The sequence below is a fragment of the Tamandua tetradactyla genome, chromosome 17, assembly GCF_023851605.1.
Source record: "Tamandua tetradactyla isolate mTamTet1 chromosome 17, mTamTet1.pri, whole genome shotgun sequence".
NCBI classification, from domain to species: Eukaryota; Metazoa; Chordata; class Mammalia; order Pilosa; family Myrmecophagidae; genus Tamandua; species Tamandua tetradactyla.
Window position 1 is genome coordinate 15,909,020 of NC_135343.1, and position 18,799 is coordinate 15,927,818.

At 39.2% G+C, this 18,799-nt stretch overlaps 1 protein-coding gene and 1 non-coding gene across 4 annotated transcripts in view; one reads left to right on the forward strand and one right to left on the reverse strand.

Annotated features, from left to right (window-relative positions):
* The first annotated feature begins 1,248 nt into the window (after positions 1-1,248).
* Positions 1,249-18,799, forward strand: part of PPM1B (protein phosphatase, Mg2+/Mn2+ dependent 1B) — a 147,703-nt gene continuing 130,152 nt past the window's right edge. The window contains exons 1-2 of one of the 3 annotated variants that reach the window (XM_077134123.1): positions 1,249-1,748; positions 2,279-2,571. The gene's annotated coding sequence lies outside the window, so the exon portion shown is untranslated. Of the gene's footprint in view, positions 1,749-2,127; positions 2,572-18,799 lie in introns of those variants that run through there. The other 2 variants (XM_077134126.1, XM_077134122.1) reach the window with 2 other exon arrangements.
* LOC143661875 (U6 spliceosomal RNA) lies at positions 16,775-16,876 on the reverse strand. The gene has a single exon (XR_013164910.1). It is a non-coding gene; the product is annotated as a U6 spliceosomal RNA (small nuclear RNA).

Consider the following 18,799-nt stretch of genomic DNA (forward strand, 5'->3'; position numbering starts at 1 on the left):
TCTGTTTCTTTATCTTCTTTATTTTTTTCTTCCCAACATGAGAAAGGTAATGCAGAAGAGTGAAACTGAATTTTAGTTTATGCCTCCCCCCAATACCCTGTGCCAGAGGATCTCAAACACTAGCGTTCATGAAATCACCTGGGGAACTAGTTAAAAATTTTTATTTCTGCGACTTGTTGCTGGAGTCCCCGATTCTGTAGGCATGGGTGGTTCTGAGGCTGGTGGTTAGCCACCATGCTGCTAGAAACACCATCCTTAGGCAAACTTGAAAAGGGGAAAAAAATCTGAATTAGAAACAAGTATTTCTGCCTTATCACCAAGATAGGGCAAATTGTCCTATTCCTAAATTTGCTCTTCTCTCCCAAACTTGGCTAGCTTCTAAACTGAATAGCACTCTACTGAGTCTTAGATTGTTTGCCCAAACCAATTTACACCCAAATATGAGTGAGGTTTAAATCGTCTTTCAGGGAATTTGCAATTTAAAAAAGGTAAGTATTAAAATTTCTCCATTACACTTTAGTTTTCTTGGGGGAATGGGTGGGTGGGTGGATTAAACTGTATGCACCTTCTAGTCTAATTCCATTGCTGAAGGAATCAAGTCCACTTCGTCATCTGGCTGTTGAACTGCTATCATTCATTCAAGGCACACCCTATATCTTTATGACGCCTTCCTTGGTAAACCTATCCATAGAGAAGAACCTCTATGTCACCGCCATCCCTTGCACATATCTGAATTATAGTACAAACCATCTTGTATTGGGGTACCTAACCCTTGCACATATCTGAATTATAGTACAAACCATCTTGTATTGGGGTACCTAATTTATGTTTTATCCCTAGCTCTGTGTACAGTGCCTGGAGATTAGCAGGTGTGCAGGAACCGTGGAATGAATGAATGAATGTCAGAGACGTGGTCCGGGAATTTTTTTTTTTTTCCTTTTTAAAAAGTCAATGCTGATTGAGAACAAAATATGAAAATAAGCTGAATGCCAGACAGTAATGGGCTAGAAAGAATAAAAATAATCCCTAACAGCATAGAAACCTCCTGAGGGATCAACTGTCCCGTTTTCTTAAAATGCTTTGCAGCTTCACTCCCTCCTCTGTCGCTTCTGGCGACAGGTCAGGCAGGTATCCCGGTTCAGAGGTTCTCATTGGTCGGCGATGATTTCATTTTAGGGAACATCCGGGCTTTTCCCCACCCCGTAACACCTCCCCCCCCGCAGGCCCTGCCCCTGGAGTTTCCCTTTTCCGCGGGAGGCCCGCCCACTCGCTAAAGAAAACCACCACCCCTCTCTAGACTGCTTCTTATCATCGCCTGTGCTGTCCCTTCCAGTCTCTACTCCTGAGAGGCGTTAATAACCTCCAATGAGAGCCTAGGAGGACTTTGTCAGCCAATCAGTAGCCAAGCCCTGCAATTCCGGTGGGACTAGACCTCACCTATAACTGGACAGCCCTTTGGGTCCTTTATGTCGCGTGTTTTACGCAAGGCTTAAGGTAAAAAATAAGGGGGCACGGTCCTCACAGAATAGGAAAGATCCGCACAGAGTCTCTGGGTTGGACTGTTTTCGAAGACTGACCAATCGTAATTCGGATAGTTGCCCGCCTTTTGCGAGCTCGTTTGAAAAAAGCCGGTGTGACGGACTTGGAAATTGGCTCAGTGACGGACATGTAAAGTAAACCAATGACTGAGGGTTCGGGCCACTCTTTGGGCCAATAAGAAGAGGAAATCGTCAGAGTTCGGAGCGCAGGTGGGTGTTATTTGATTGAAGGAGCCCTCTACTTATGGTTGGTGGTGTGGATTGGTCCATGACGTCCGGGAGGGTATGGCTGAGGCGGGCCTGAAAGAAGTAAATGGTAAGGAAAGGTTGGGTCTCACTCAGTGGGCGGTGTTTGATGGATAGATGACCTTGCCAATTACAGGTGGTCATTGACACCAAATGGGAAATTAGGATCTCAGAGGCGGGGCAAGGTGGGCGGGGAAAGCTAAGCACGGAGGTACAGAAGGCCGTCGAAATGGGCGGGAGACTGATGACTGACAGGTGCCCCAGCAAACCGGATGCACCAAAGGACGTGCGGCGTTCCTCCCCCCGATGGGTGGGTGTTGGGGGCGGGGCTCGCTGAGGGGCGGGGAAGAACGAGAGTGCGGGGTGGAGGTTGTAGAAGGAGGCCAGCGGCTGCTGCTCAATGGCGGAAAAGCCGCCGGTTCTCTGACTTACTGGCCCCCCTAGCAGTTGCGGGGGAGTTTCCTGCCGTCGCGGCTGGACTTTCTGTTTCTCAGGGCTCGGTGGTTGGAAGATGCTTCAGAGAGACGAGGTTGCGGCGGAGGAGGTGGCGGCGGCGGACTCGGCGGCGGCGCTAGGGTGGAGAGAAGGCGGCAGCGGCGGCGGCGGCGGCGGCGTGCGGGGCCCAACGGTGTAAACAGCTCCGGAGGCGGCGGCCGAGGCCCCGAGGGCTGGCCGCGGCGGAGGCAGGGTCGCGCCTCGGTTGGAAACCTGGGCTGAGTGCAGCAGGGGAACTTTGCGCTTGGCGCGAGCGAGACGCCCTAGTTCTCGCCTGCCTCTCCCGCCCCAGGTAAGGCCGCTTGGCGTCCGGGGCGGAGGGGAAACGGTTCCCGGCCACCGCCGAGGTCCGGGGGTTGTTTTCGTGGCGCCGCCGAGCGATGGTCACGGCCTCTGACTTTTCTAATCCTTGCCTGATCCCCGTCCTGCCGCCGAACCTGGGGGAGCGGAACGCCGCCCGTGGCACCTGGGTAGGCCCTTTTCGCAGCCGCCGCCTTAGCTGTCCTGAAGACTTGGGAGAGGCGCCGAGCAAGGCATGTTAGTTTGCTCGAGCGCCGTGAAATGAACTGCTTCTTCCTTTTCTCTGCCTTAGTCTGTAAGTGTCCCTTTCACACGAAAGCATTGGGGCTACCTCAGGCCTTAACTCTTTCTTGCCTAGTGCTTGTCCTATTTGAGAACACTACCTTTCTCTATTTGTTTCCTCATTGGCTTCTGTCCGACCCTGCGCTTCACTTCCTTGTTAAATCTTGCTCTTCTGTCTATACTGCTCATCCTCGCCTTCGTCCTTAATGGCTTTAAATCTTTTCTCTTTCTTTTCAGGGCTTCTCTTCTCTCCCTCCCCCAGCAGCGTCCTTTTCGGATGTCATTCTTTTAAACAGTGAGGTTAAGGAAAGCTGGTGTCTTTACTGTTAGTTCGTGACGAATGCCGTACTCCAGTCTATTAAGACGCCCATTAAAGAGTGGCCTGGCCAGCTTTATTTGGCAGACCACTTTATCCCTAATATAATTGAGCCTAACGTCCTTTAAAAGAAATAAATTGTATTATTAAAGGTAGAATATGAAAATATTGGAAGGCTTTTTAAAGTGAGGTGTTTCAGTGAGGGTTAAAAATAGTTGTTTCTTCATTTTTAAGTTGCACGACTTTTAATATCAGATTTAGCAAATTGAGAACATTTGCCCTTTTGCGGCCCAGACTCATCAGTATTCAAGTTGGTCTAAAAACGCCTTGAAAACTTTAAAAGAAGACATATGAGCAGCTAGGAAATTGTTTTGATGAAGTCTTAAAGACCTTTTAAAATAGACTTCACGTGTTTAATGTATCAAAGTAAAGTTGGTAGCAGTTTTGTAAAAGGGTTATTTAGGAATTTGAGTAGTCCTTAGCATTTTATGTTGTTTTAGGAAAATTTCTTTTTTCTGTCACATTTACAACTCCGTCATGTGAGAATTATTGAGGTTTATTGTGGGATTAACGCAGGAACTCACTTTATTTGAGCTACTGCATGGATGTCAAAGTGGTAAATTGTTCAGGGTGGACAGTACGTTCTAGGAGATGGAGAAACATGCCATCCACACGTGAATGCCGATAGACATTATTTCATTTACTTTCTCTGTTGTGCAATGGCGAAGTTCCTATTGTTGGCCTACTTTTAAATAGAGCATTTCTAAATAAATAATGAGGCAAGTTATTCTGATTATTACATTAGTCATTTCCAAGAGTACAGACTTTTTTTTTCTCCCTAATATAGTTGAAGTTATAGGAAAGTGTAACTTTTTAAAGAAATGTTTTTGTAGGTCTTCAAATGGACAATATGTGGTTTAAATAGAACTTTAAAAACTTAGTATTTAGAATAGATTTTTTGGTCAACACCTTTTCTTTCAGGAATAATCCTGTTTTATAAATGTGCCTTCTCTCAATGCCGTCTTTGTCCTTTTTTTTAATGGTTGTGTTTTTCCCTGTTCATTTGTTTTTTGCTCTGAGAGGCATATCACAGTTACTGCTGTGGTTCTTTGTGTTGTATTATCTGCTTGAAGTAGTATATTATTCAAACCTTCATACCTATTAAGAGTTCCCCAGTTTTTCGGTTTTTTTTTTTTTTTTTTACTTTATCCTTTTAATTTTTTAGTGTGATGATTCTTAGATGTGACTGTCAGAGCTTTTGACACCTGCTTTCTCACACTGGCTAGCTGATTTCTACGAAGACCCCAGTAATAGATGGAAGCCTTTTTTAGTTTGTTTAATAGTCATGTTAGTAGATACTGTTTTTATATTAGTAATTCAATATTACTAAATCCCTAAGATTACATTAACTAAAGGGATAGTGTGATGTCTAAATAGCTGTACATTTAAAAAACCCTGATTCACAAGTTGACGAATTCAGAAAAAGTGGCTCTTTTTGAAAGTTACAATATTTTCCTGTAACTTAGATCATTTGTGGAGTCCTGAATAAAAATGTGATTGCCTGTCTGTTGGCATTCTGGGAAGAGTAGAATTTGCTATGCTACATTGCTTAGTGATTGTGAAGATTCATCAAAAACTGTTTGAGTTAGTAGTGAAAGAATTGTGAACTCTTTCCAGGTAAACCACCTCTCATAATTGGGTTGGTAAATGTTTCTTATATTGTGCACAGTACTGGGAGTGAATGTTTTTTTTTTCCCTGTACCTACTGGTTCTACTTAATATATTACTTGTGCTATATGATTATCTATATATTATATAAAACTATCTTAATTTTTGTGACAATACCAGCATAGAAAGTAGTAAGAATATAATTCTACCTCTACAGTCCTTCATAAGATATTAATAAAGTGAATAAAATGGACTTATTAAAGTACAGCACTTGAAAGATTTTATTTTGCCTGTGAAGCATGCCTTTCACTGTTCACTGATTTAAGCAGAAATTACTTGGCAGACAACTAATAGACTAATAATAAATTTTTTTTTCAATTCCAAAGTTCTAGTAGCAAAATTTCCTAAGTAATAGTTGAAGTATAAAACCAATTAGTGGTAAGAGAATTTTCTGGAAAATGGTGTTTCTGGATTTTCAGTGATTTTTCACATTGTATTTGATTATTTTTTTTCCGTAGTGAACTCATTTCTGAATTTGAAATGAATACTGATATTTATATTAACAACTTTAAAGTTTTATTTTAGGTCGTATTTTACACATCATATCTGCAGTGTTGTCGATTAAAAAAACTGATTAGTGATTTGGTAAAACGATACGATTCCTAGAAATGGGATAGAGCCCACCTGTGTAATCTTCCCATTTCACTATCCTGTACAAAAACTAAACAGTGAAGATAAGGTAGGGTAGGTTTTGGGAAAATTTATTTTTTGTGTTTTTTCTTGACTTCCATAAACTTTTTAAAATGACAGAGTTTGGGTGGGCAACAGTGGCTTAGTGCCAGAGACCTGGGTTCGATTCCTGGAGCCTGCCCATGTCAAAAAAAAGACAGAGGTTGCCATCATCTTCTAGCAGCTGATCTAATAAGAATGGATGAAGAAGAAAGAGCTCATTGAACTTCATAATCTGTCTTTATTTCATCCTTGTTTTTGTTGGTGATGCTTGCTTGAATCAATGCATCAATTTAAAATAATAACCTTTGGTCTTTTAGGCCAAGTTTAGTATATTGGAATGATTTCTGATTAGCTATTTTGGAACCTTTTCTCAAATAATATTTTTCTACTGTGATTTAACCTATTTGTGCAAATGTAGCTTAAGAAGATTAGGATAGAATTTTCAACATCCCATGTATATTCTCCCCATGCAGGAGATTGCTATTTGTAGTAACTTGAGTAATGTGACTATTAGTTGGTTTAATGTTATATAAAAAGAACCCTTTACCAAATTGTTAATGATGTGAAGTTTTCCAAAAGTATAGTGTTAACAGAGTTTTCAAACTATTTGAAAATTTTTTTTTAATTGATACCTCTTTTAGTCTCCAGTATTTTAGAGCAGCTAGAAGTAAAAACCTGAAATTGTGGAATTGTAACCCATGTCAAACCCTGAAATATGTTCTACAACTAATGTGGTGCTGTGCTTTGAAATTTATGTCTTCTTTTGTGTATATGTTATTTTTCCCCCCAAAAATAAGGAAGAAAACGCAATTGCGATGATAAAAAAATATTTAAAGCCTCTATATTGTGGAGCAGCTAGAAGGAAAAATATAAGAGGATTGTATGGTAGCTAATGAAAAACTCTGAGATCTGTCCTGTAACTACTTATTGAAGAGTGCTTTGAAAACGATTACCTTTTTATTTCTTTGATTTGTATATATGTTATACTCTACAATAAAAAAAAAAAGTTAAAAAAAAAGAAGCAGAGAGAAACAAGTGCTAGAGAAAATGCAAAGAAAGAGATGTACCTATTCACTGTTGGTAGGGAAATGGGAGGTGTAGCCTCTTGGAGGGAAGCGTGGCGGTTCCACAGGAGGCCAGAGGTGGGTTTGTCATATGATACTGAAAACCTGATGCTCAGCATATACCCGGAAGAACTGACTGTGGGGACATGAATGGACGTCTGCACACTGGTGTTTCTGGTGACATTGTTCAGGTTCCACAGTGAATGAAGGTGACCGAAGGGTACAGAGATTGAGGAATGGAAGGGGGAAATATGGTGTATACATACAATGGACTACTGAGTGCACAAGAAGGAATGAAGTTGTGAAGCATGCAATTAGATAAATGAACCCTAAGAGCTGTATGCAGAATGAAATGTCAGGGACAGAAACAAATATTATCATGCCTCAATCATGTGAACTAACTTTAATATAAAAATTCAGTGAACTAAAGTCGAGGGTATTGCTTTTCAGGTTGGGGCGTATTGTAAAGAGTCCTAGATTGTAAGTTTTTACATCAGTCACATACATTTAGGAGGTGTAACTGTTAATTCTAAATTCTGAGATACTGGGCTGTTTGTATATAACATGGTCTTTTCAAGAAACTTCAGGTGTATATTTGACACCTGAGACTCAAAGGTAGCGCTCTGAAGCTAGGAAAGTCAGCAGTACCCATACAGAAACTGTTTAAAAAGCTGAAAAAGTGATCAGACGTTGAGTAGAGATATGAATGAAGCTGATCTGGATATGACTAAGGTATATCAGCAGACTGGGTAAAAGATATCGTCCACATTTTACAACTTCAATTTCTGTGCGAGACTAGAAGGAGAGATGTTCATTTGGTGCAAAATTTATACCTTGGATAGTGTACTTCCTAATCCAACTTGTATGGACAGTTTATTCAACACCACAAGCACATGTAATCCTGAATGGGGCATGAAATCCTGCTCGATAGTCCAGGTTAGTGTGATGCTCCAATAAACCCCAAAGGACCTGGACAGTGAGCAAAAGAAGTATTTAACAAGTCCCCCTGGGGGAACGGAGAGGAAGGAGAAAGTATTCAGCTTCCTCATTTGGAGAACCTCTAACACTTTTGCCAACATTGGAGACCACCAAATCACAAGGCTGAGCCCTCGATCCTGGGATTCGTCTCTACAGCACTTAGACTCACAAAGGACAGGCCAAGCCCACCCAAGATTAGGCCCAAGATATTTGAAGATTTTGAGATTGACTTTTTAGTAGCATCTAGCATCCTAGGAAACATAAATACCATGTGGCACCTCATATATTTAGTTTTTCATTCAAATTTCGAGGTGATTTATTTCATTCCTTCAATTAGTTAATTAATATTTTTATTAGAGAAGTTGTAAGTTTACTGAAAAATCATGCGTATAAAAGTTACTAAATACTAACCTATTATTAACACCTGGCATTTATGTACATTTGCTACAATTGATGAAAGAACGTTTTTATAATTGTACAATTTACTGTAGTCCACAGTTTACTCTAGGGTTCATGGTTTGTATTGTACATTTCTGTGGATATCTGTTTTTAAATTTTGATTCTAGTAACATATTTACAATCTGCATTCAGACATGTTTCAGTGCTACCATCATCATCATCCATTACCAAAAGTTGTCCATCATCCCAAATAGAAACTGTACAATTTAAGCATTAACACCCTATTCCCTACCCTCACACCTGCTCTCTGGTAACCTATATTCTAGTTTCTAACCCTATGAATTTGTTTATTCTAATTATTTCACATTAGTGAGATCATAGAATAATTGTCCTTTTGGGCCTGGCTTATTTCACTCAAAATGACATCTTCAAGGTTCATTCATGTTATTTGTGTAACAGAACTTTTTAACATTTTTTATGATCAAATAACACACCATTGTACACCATTGTATATATACCACATTTGTTTATCCATTTATGTGTTGATGAAACTTCGGTTGCTTCCATCTTTTAGCAATTGTGAATAATGCCACTATGAACATTGGTGTGCAAATAATTCTTCAAGTTCCTGCTTTCAGTTCTTTTGGGTATATGCCTAGAAATGGGATTGCTGGATATAGATCCTTCAGTTTTGAGGTTAGATTTCCAATGTGAGGTAATCTTTTCTTCCCCCCCTGTATGCTGTATGGCAGGGCCACATTTCATTATTTTTCCATATGAGTATCCTGTCATTGCAGCACCACTTGTTTAATTTTTGTTTGTTTGTTGTAATTGTTTGTTATTTGGGAAGTGCATGATCTGGGAATTGAACCTGGGTCTCCTCCATGGCAGGCAAGAATTCTACCACTGAATTACCCTTGCACCCCTGAGATACTCCTTTTTAATGTAAGTGTTTAGAGAGCTGTGACTTTCTCATTGTCTTTGCTGCATTCCATAAATTTTTGTGTGTTGTGTTTTCATTTTCACTTGTCTCAAGATATTTGATAATTCCCCTTGTAATTTTTTCTTTAACCTGTTGGTTGTTTGAGTACATTGTTTAATTTTCACATATTTGTGCGTTTTCCATTTCTCACTCTAATAGATTTCTAGTTCCATTCCATTGTGGTTGGAGAAAACACATTGTGTGATTTTAATATTTTTTAATTTATTGAGACTTATTTGTGACCCAACATACAGTCTCTCCTGGAGAAGGATCCATGTGTGCTAGAGACAAATGTGTTTTCTGCTGCTGTTGTATGACGTGTTCTTGATACATTCGGTTTAGAATATCGTTCAAGTCTTCTGTTGTTACCTTATTAGTCTTCTGTCTAGGTATTAGATCCATTATTTATTTATTTATTTTGGTGTTTGGTTTTTACATGGGCAGGCACCGGAAATCGAACCTGGGTCCTCTGGCATGGCAGGTGAGCATTCTTGCCTGCTGAGCCACGGTGGCCCACCCTCGATCCATTATTGAAAGTGATATATTAACATCTCCTACTCTTAAATGTCAAATGACGGCATTTCTGCCGTCAAATCTGTCACTCTTTGCTTCATGTGTTTTAGGGCTCAGCTGTCAGGTGCATCTATATTTATAATTATTTCTTTATCTTTAATTGATCTCTTTATCATTACATAACCACCTTTCTCCCTTTAACAGTTTATCTGATATTAGTATAACTACCCCAGCTCTCTGTTGGTTACTGCTTGCATGGTATACTTTTTCTGATCCTTTCTGTTTCAACCTGCTTGTGTCTGAATTTGAACAATCTCTTGTAAACAGCATAGAGTTGAGTTGAGTCCTACTTTTTTTATCCATTCAGCCAATCTCCGTCTTTTGAGGGGTGAGTTTAAGCTATTTACATTTAAAGTAACTACTAATAATGCAGGACTTTCGCCTGCCATTTTGCTGTTTAGAATTTTCAAGTCTTATATATTTTTTGACCCTCAATTTTTCCATTAATGCTTACTTCCATATTTATTTCATTTTGGTTTTTAGTATTGTACCATATTGTGTCCCTTCTCATTTCTTTCTGGACATATTTTTCATATTTTCTTTGTGGTGACCATGGAGTTAAAATGTAGCATCCTAAATATTTAACAATCATTTTTTATTTGATACCAACTTAACTTCAGTAGCATTCACAAACACACTGTTCCTATATTCTCTGTCCTCTTATTTTTTTTGTTAGTTGTTATAAATATCTTCATATACTGTATGTCTAAAACCATAGATTAGACATTACCTTTTTAAAAATTATTTTATTTTATTTTTATTTATTTATTTTTTTGCACGGGCAGGCACGGGGAATCAAACCCAGGTCTCTGGCATGGCGGTGAAAGCTCTGCCACTGAGCCACCATTATCCGCCCTAATCATTACTTTTTATTATTTGCATTTTAACGCTTGTAAGATGTAAGAAGTGGAGTTATGTATGAAAACTTTAATACAGTAGTACTGGCGTTTATAATTACCAAAATGGTTACCTTTACTTTTTTTTTTATGCTACTTTGATCCACTGTGGAGTGTTCTTTCCTTTCAGTCTGAAGAGCTCCCTTCAGCGTTGCTTGTAGGGCGGGTCTAGTGATGAACTTCCCTCATCTTCTGTTTGTCTTGGAATGTCTTAATTTCTTCTTTATTTTTTTGCATGGGCCAGGAATCAAACCTGCATCTCCCACATGGTAGGTGAACATTATACCATTGAACCACTGATTTTATATTATATGTTATTATATATATTATATCACTGGATTATATCACTGAATATAAAATTGGTAGGCAGCATTTATTTTCTTTCAACACTAAAGTATTTCAACCTAGTGCCTCCTTGCCCCTGTGGATTCTGTTGAGAAACTGGCCTTAATATGATTGAAACATAACAAGTTGCTTTTATCTTGCAGCTGTCAGAGCTCTCCTTATGTTTTGGATTTGACAGTTTGACCACTGTGTCTGGATGTATTTTTCTTCAAGATTATCCTGTTCGGTGTTTGATGGGCTTCCTGAATGTGCATGTTGAGTCTTTTGCCAAATTTGGAAAGTTTTATGTTATTATTTCTTTGGATATTCTTTCTGCTTTTTTATCTTTCTCTCCCTCTGGGACTTCCTACCTCTGTGTTGGTACTTGATGATATCACATAGGTCTCTTAGGCTTCTTTTGCTTTTTCTAATTCTTTTTTTTTTCTTTCTCATCCTCAGCCTGACTCAGTTTCACTGATTATTCTGTCAGCTCCAGTCCACTGTTAAAACCGTCCTGGAATTATTATGTTTCAGTTATTGTGGTAGTCTTAAGTAGTTTTGGTTTCTTTTAAAATTTTCTCATTACTGAGATTCTGATATTGTTCATTTAATGTTGTCCAGATATCCTGCAGTTCTTTGTCTGTATTTCCCTCATCTGCTTGAGTATACTGAAGATCATTTTTCTTAAGTCTTAGTCTGGTATGCCCACAGTTTGGTTTTCTGGCTTTTTGTTCAGAAAGATTAGAGAGAATATCTCACTTCCTTTGGATGAGCCAATATTTCCTGTTTCTTTGTCTTTGTAATATTTTGTTGTACACTTTACCTTTTACTATTTTGAAATATCATCTCTGGGATTTAGTTGCACAACTGTTTATTTTTTAAGTTTTTAGCCAGTAATATGACAGATTTTCTTGAGTACCAAGAGCTAACAAACCAATCAATCAAATGCGAAATGCCAAGTACAGGGTCCTCCTGTCTTGTTGGCCTGGGTCTTTTCCTGGACTTGAGCTTGCTAGTGTCTTAGGAGTTCCTTGTTTACAGGAATTTGACTATTGCTCCTCAGGAAACAGACCTTCTCTCTCCCTTGGGTCCTCCACCTCAGGAATTAAAGCACATAAGCCTTTGCCCCAGGCCCACTCAATTGTTTCTTACATAGCTTTCCCTGTCTCGAACTATTTTTGCTTAGAAGGCAAATTCTGGGAGGGTCTGCAAGCTGGAGAGGAATTCCTAAATTGTTCTTTGTCAGCTGGAACAAGGTCAGGGACCCACAGAGGGAATACTTTTGTTGTCTCTCTACTGCCTTGGGAAATGGCAGAGGGGCCAGTATAAGTGCCAGGAGCTTGTCCTGTGGCTTTTTGAAGTTGGTTTTTCTTTATTCTGCACTTGTCCAGTAAATGTAAAGTTTTTAACTTTAAAAAACTTTAACTAGTTTTTCTGTAATTTTGAGGAAGGATACTATCTTTAAGTTCTCCTTTGTTGTTTTTTGCCTGAGGCAAGTTGGAACAATGAGCTGCCCTTCTAGTCTGGCACTGCAGCTATCTGAAGTAGCAAAACAAAAGCAGTGATTAGACTGTACTCTTCTGGATCTTGGGGAACTAGGTTTTTATATCCCACCCTGGCACCTGCAAGCTGCACCAAGGGCAGTGTTGAGTATCTCATTGCTGCTGCCTGCCTTGAGAGCTGGGAGATGGGTGATGGTGGTCAATACTCAGAGTACAGTTCACTAATATTTACTGCTATTTACCAGCTCTTTTCTCCTCTTCCCTAGATATTGCAGTATTCTCCTAGACTCTGGGATTTTTAAATAGTTGATTCAGACTGTTCATGCTTGTTTAATAATTGTTCTGGTAGAGGGACTGATTGCTGGAGCCTCCCTGATCCACTGTCTTCCCACAATCCTGTCAAAATTTAATTTTTTCCCCCAAATTTAATTTTAATAGCAAACATTTTGCTTCTGGATTATGGGATGTCATGACATAGAAGAGTTCTCAATTTTATTTTTCCTTTATCTTAAAAAAATTTTTTTTTTAAATTTCTGCTCTAATCTTTGTTATTTCTATCCTTTTGCTTGCTTTGGGGTTAGTTTGCTGTTCTTTCTCCAGTTCTTCCAAGTGGACAGTTAATTCCTGAATTTTTGCCTTTTCTTCTTTTCTGATATAGGCATTTAGGGCAATAAATTTCCCTCTTAGCACTGCCTTTGCTGCATCCCATAGGTTTTGATATGTTGTGTTTTCATTTTCATTCGCCTCGAGATATTTACTAATTTCTCTTGCAATTTCTTCCTTGACCCACTCGTTGTTTAAGAGTGTGTTGTTGAGCCTCCCCGTATTTGTGAATTTTCTGGCACTCCGCCTATTATTGATTTCCGACTTCGTTCCTTTATGATCCGAGAAAGTGTTGTGTATGATTTCAATCTTTTTAAATTTGTTGAGACTTGCTTTGTGACCCAGCATATGGTCTATCTTTGAGAATGATCCATGAGCACTTGAGAAAAAGGTGTATCCTGCTGTTTTGGGATGTAATGTCCTATAAATGTCTGTTAAGTCTAGCTCATTTATAGTAATATTCAGATTCTCTATTTCTTTATTGATCCTCTGTCTAGATGTTCTGTCCATTGATGAGAGTGGTGAATTGAAGTCTCCAACTATTATGGTAGATGTGTCTATTTCCCTTTTCAGTGATTGCAGTGTATTCCTCATGTATTTTGGGGCATTCCGGTTCGGTGCATAAATATTTATGATTGTTATGTCTTCTTGTTTAATTGTTCCTTTTATTAGTAGATAGTGTCCTTCTTTGTCTCTTTTAACTGTTTTACATTTGAAGTCTAATTTGTTGGATATTAGTATAGCTACTCCTGCTCTTTTCTGGTTGTTATTTGCATGAAATATCTTTTCCCAACATTTCACTTTCAACCTATGTTTATCTTTGGGTCTAAGATGTGTTTCCTGTAGACAGCATATAGAAGGATCCTGTTTTTTAATCCATTCTGCCAGTCTATGCCTTTTGATTGGGGAATTCAGTCCATTAACATTTAGTGTTATTACTGTTTGGATAATATTTTCCTCTACCATTTTGCCTTTTGTATTATATATATCATATCTGATTTTCCTTCTTTCTACACTCTTCCCCATACCTCTCTCTTCTGTCTTTTCGTATCTGACTCTAGTGCTCCCTTTAGTATTTCTTGCAGAGCTGGTCTCTTGGTCACAAATTCTCTCAGTGACTTTTTGTCTGAAAATGTTTTAATTTCTCCCTCATTTTTGAAGGACAATTTTGCTGGATATAGGAGTCTTGGTTGGCAGTTTTTCTCTTTAAGTAATTTAAATATGTCATCCCACTGTCTTCTAGGTTCCAGGGTTTCTGCTGAGAAATCTACATATACTCTTATTGGGTTTCCCTTGTATGTGATGGATTGTTTTTCTCTTGCTGCTTTCAAGATCCTGTCTTTCTCTTTGACCTCTGACATTCTAACTAGTAGGTGGCTTGGAGAACGCCTATTTGGGTCTATTCTCTTTGGGGTACGCTGCACTTCTTGGATCTGTAATTTTAGGTCTTTCATAAGAGTTGGGAAATTTTCAGTGATAATTTCTTCCATTAGTTTTTCTCCTCCTTTTCCCTTCTCTTCTCCTTCTGGGACACCCACAACATGTATATTTGTGCGCTTCATATTGTCATTCAGTTCCCTGATCCCCTGTTCAAATTTTTCCATTCTTTTCCCTATAGTTGCTGTTTCTTTTTGGAATTCAGATGTTCCATCCTCCAATTCACTAATTCCAGCTTCTGTCTCTTTAAATCCACCATCGTAGGTATCCATTGTTTTTTCCAGCTTTTCTACTTTGTCCTTCACTCCCATAAGTTCTGTGATTTGTTTTTTCAGATTTTCTATTTCTTCTTTTTGTTCAGCCCATGTCTTCTTCATGTCCTCCCTCAATTTATTGATTTGGTTTTTGAAGAAGTTTTCCATTTCTGTTCGTATATTCAGCATTAGTTGTCTCAGCTCCTGTATCTCATTTGAACTATTGGTTTGTTCCTTTGACTGGGCCATATCTTCAATTTTCCGAGTGTGATCCGTTAATTTCTGCTGGCGTCTGGGCATTTAATCAGATTTCCCTGGGTGTGGGACCCAGCAGGTTGAAAGATTTTTCTGTGAAATCTCTGGGCTCTGTTTTTCTTATCCTGCCCAATAGGTGGCACTCGTGGCGCTCGTCTGTCTGTTGGTCCCACCAGTAAAAGATGCTGTGGCTCCTTTAACTTTGGAAAACTCTCGCTGTAGGGGAGGGTCGCCAGCCGAAGCGGCTTGGGGGAGTGCCAATCCGAATCTCCCAGCCGGCCCGGGGCACCAAGCGTGGTGGGGGGGCGCCGGCCTCCGCGGCTTGGGGGAGTGCCTATCCACCGTTCCCAGCCAGACCGGGAAGCCACGTGTTTGGAAAGGACCCTGGTCGCCGGTCTCCACGGCTTGGGAGATCTCCGATCCAATTCTCCCAGCTGGTTCGGGGGGCCGCGCGTGGGGTGGGCGCGCCAGCCGCCGCGGCTTGAGGGGACCGCCTGTCCAATTCTCCCAGCCGGCCCGGGAAGGAGGGAGGGAGGGACTCCGGCCGCCTGCCACCCCGGCCCGGGGAAGCGCGTGCCCCTCGGTAATCTCACTGCAGCGGGTTCTCCCAGCCAGTCAGCCATTCCAGAATGGGGTACGCTGTCTTCTTGGTCTCTGTCGTGGCTCCGGGAGCTGTTCTGTACCGTTTCTACTTCCCTAGTAGCTGTTCTGGAGGAGGAACTAAGACCCGCGCTTCTTACTAAGCCGCCATCTTCTCTGAAAGTCTGCCCATTTTTAAATTGGGTTGTTTGTTTTCTTGTTGTTGTGTTGTCAAGTTCTTTACATATTTGGAATATTTCATCCTTTTTGGGTATATGATTTGTCTTCTTCCTAACTTTATTACAAAAAAACTCAAACCCTCAGGTTAGCCTGGAGGCCCAGACTCTTGGCCAGGTTCTGCAGGTCACTGTACTTGAAGGAGTCCAGCTCCTCTAGGGAGGGGACGGTCATCGCGATCTGCAAACCAGACGACCAGGCAGTCTCAGTCAGCACTCCCTACAGCACAGTTCAAAACTCTGGTGCCACTCTAGGCGTTGACCAAAAAAAATTTTTTTTTTTTTATTATCTAGTATAACATACAAAGCACAGAAATAAAAAAGCAGTAGGTTTGAAAGCACTCTTCAAAAGGTGATTACAGGATAGATCCCAGAGTTTGTCATGGGCTATTGTATTATTCTCTCATATGTTTCTTTCTAGCTGCTGCAAAATATAGAAGGCTAAAAGGCTTAAATCCTTTTTTATCATCACAATCAATCTTTTTTTCCTTCCTTTTTTGTGAACAATAATTTGTATACAAAAAAGCTATAAATTTCAAAACACAGCACCACAATTAGTTGTAGAACATATTTCAGACTTTGACATGGGTTACAATTTCACAATTTTAGGTTTTTACTTCTAGCTTCTCTAAGATACTGGAGACTAAAAGAGATACCATTTTAGTGATTCAGCATTCATATTCATTTGTTAAGTCCTGTCTTCTATGTATAATTCCACCATCACCTTTGCTCTTTCCATACCTTTCTTTGGGGTTTTTTGGGCTATGGAAATTCTAAATTTTTGATATTGGAAGGGTCTTTCACTAATACGGGGTAGGGAGATGGAACTATATGATGTTCAGGAGGGGCTGGGCTTGGGGACCCATCTGGAGGTTGTAGGTTTCTGGCAAGTTACTCTAGTGCCTGGAACCCTTGTGGAATATTATATATTGCCCTAGGTGTTCTTTAGGATTGGCTGGAATGGTCCTGGTTGGGGGTTGACAAGTGATGATAGGTAGCAAGGTCTACGTGTAGATTGCGTAAGAGAATTTCCTTTATCTTTTATCACAGCTAACAATATCTTGATATTGCTTGGTGTGCATAGTTCTTTTTTTTAAAGGAAATTTATTAAGTTGAAAAATATGAAACGCTTCATAAATTTACCTGTCATCCTTGCACAGGGGCCATGCTTATCTTCTCTGTATCATTCCCCAGTTTCGTATGCTGCTGAAGTGAGCACGGCATGCATAGCTTTTATAATGATATCTTTTGTAATAAGTTGTTAAACTTCAAGAGCTGAGTAGCTTGTCAATTGTAGTATCTTAATTTGTTCAAAATTAGACATACATTTAACATGGTTTATAACATTTATAAAACAGTTTACCAATTTAAAGCTTTTATGGCTCACCAAATAGTTTAATGTTAACTTGCCAAAAATAAATGGATTGAGTTTTCTTTAGGACTATTTTGAAATACCAGGATTATATTTATTAGCTTTGATAACTTGTTTGTTGGAAAATTAAAGTTTTTAAAGTTTAAAATCACATCACTAGTTGGGGAACATGATTTTTATCCTTGTGAGTGAAAGACAGTTCAGTATAATATGGTCTGATATTTAGGGAGGAGAGACAAAGATTTAAAGCCTTCTTCTGGATATGAAGGAACTTGTCTTAATCTTAGAGATAGGACCAGTTAGTGGTAGTGATATAGAGGGGATAAGACCTGTCTCTAGTTTTGCTGTGATTTTTGTTTATATGGAATGTCTTCCACCTCAAAATAGGTAGTGAATGAAAAGTACATTTATATGATTGAAATATGAAAAACTTCACTCATGAGAAACTTAAAATGTGCTTATAGTATTAAGGATCATCAAATAAATAAGGTGAATAGGTTTTATTTGATATGTGATGCATACTTGAGCCTTGAAGAAAGGGTATACAAAGTCATTTGTGAATTTATGAAGGATTTCAAAGCACTTTTAACCTTGAGAATAAGTCACTGGTTCTTAAATATAGTTGTGTTTTACTTTCTTAATAAAGTCATGTAAAAACACTTCTAACATTGAAAGGGGATAGTTAATAGATGTTCTGTGAGTAGGAGTAGAAGCTTTCATATTATTCATTGGTACTTAACCTATCTTGGCAAAGAGTTTTTCTTTTTCCCTTTCTAATTAAAGCAATCAGCTGAGTTAAGGAAATTTCTTAATCTACTGAACACAAGTGGCCTCTCTTACTCCCTTACAAAGAAGAAATAATCCAGAGCAATGCCAAATGATAGCATCTTTCGGGGATCCAGTTTAAATATGGGAGCCTCTCTGTTATTTTTACTTATCTAGGTTGTCAACCTACTGAGGAGTAAAGAATTCAGTATAGTTTAAAAGTATTTAGTCTGCAGCTACCCAACCATTATTCGTATACTCACTGGATGTTTTCTGTATGCAAGGCACCATTTCAGGCTGGAGTCTGAACAAAATAGACAAAATCCTTGTCCTCCTAGAACATAATATTCTGATAACATTCTTCTTTAATTTACATCATAGCTGTGCTCTCTTTGTGGATGGCTTAAAAAATTATGAGTGGAAAATTTGGAATGTATGTTGTTTTACTACACTGTGCTTAGAAGCTGTGATTAAAGCTTTTATTTTTAACAAGTGGAAGGAAATGTGAAGAGGAAGGAAGAAGAGGGAAATATGGTAGTACCTGAAAAAAGGATGAGTTAATAGTAAAAGGTGATCTTCAAAAAGTTATAACTAGAACTACCATGTGACCCAATAGTCCCACTTTAGGTATATTCCAAATAATTGAAAGCAGTCTTCAAATACATATTTTTACACTGATGCTTGTAATAGCGTTATTCGTAATAACCAAAAGTGGAAATAACCCATATGTCCATTACAGATGAATGGGTAAACAAACGTGGTGTATACATGCAATGGAATATTGAATCCTAGAATGTAATGAAGTTCTGATACATGTAACAGTGTGGATGAACCTTGAAGGCATCATGCTGAATGAAATAAGCACAAAGGAATAGATACCGTGTGATTACAATTGAATGAGATCACTATATGCAAACAATAAAGACAGAATAGATTGTGGGTTGGGTTGGGGGAGAGTTGGGGGAGTTAATGCATAATGGGTTTCTGTTTGGCAGGATGTGAA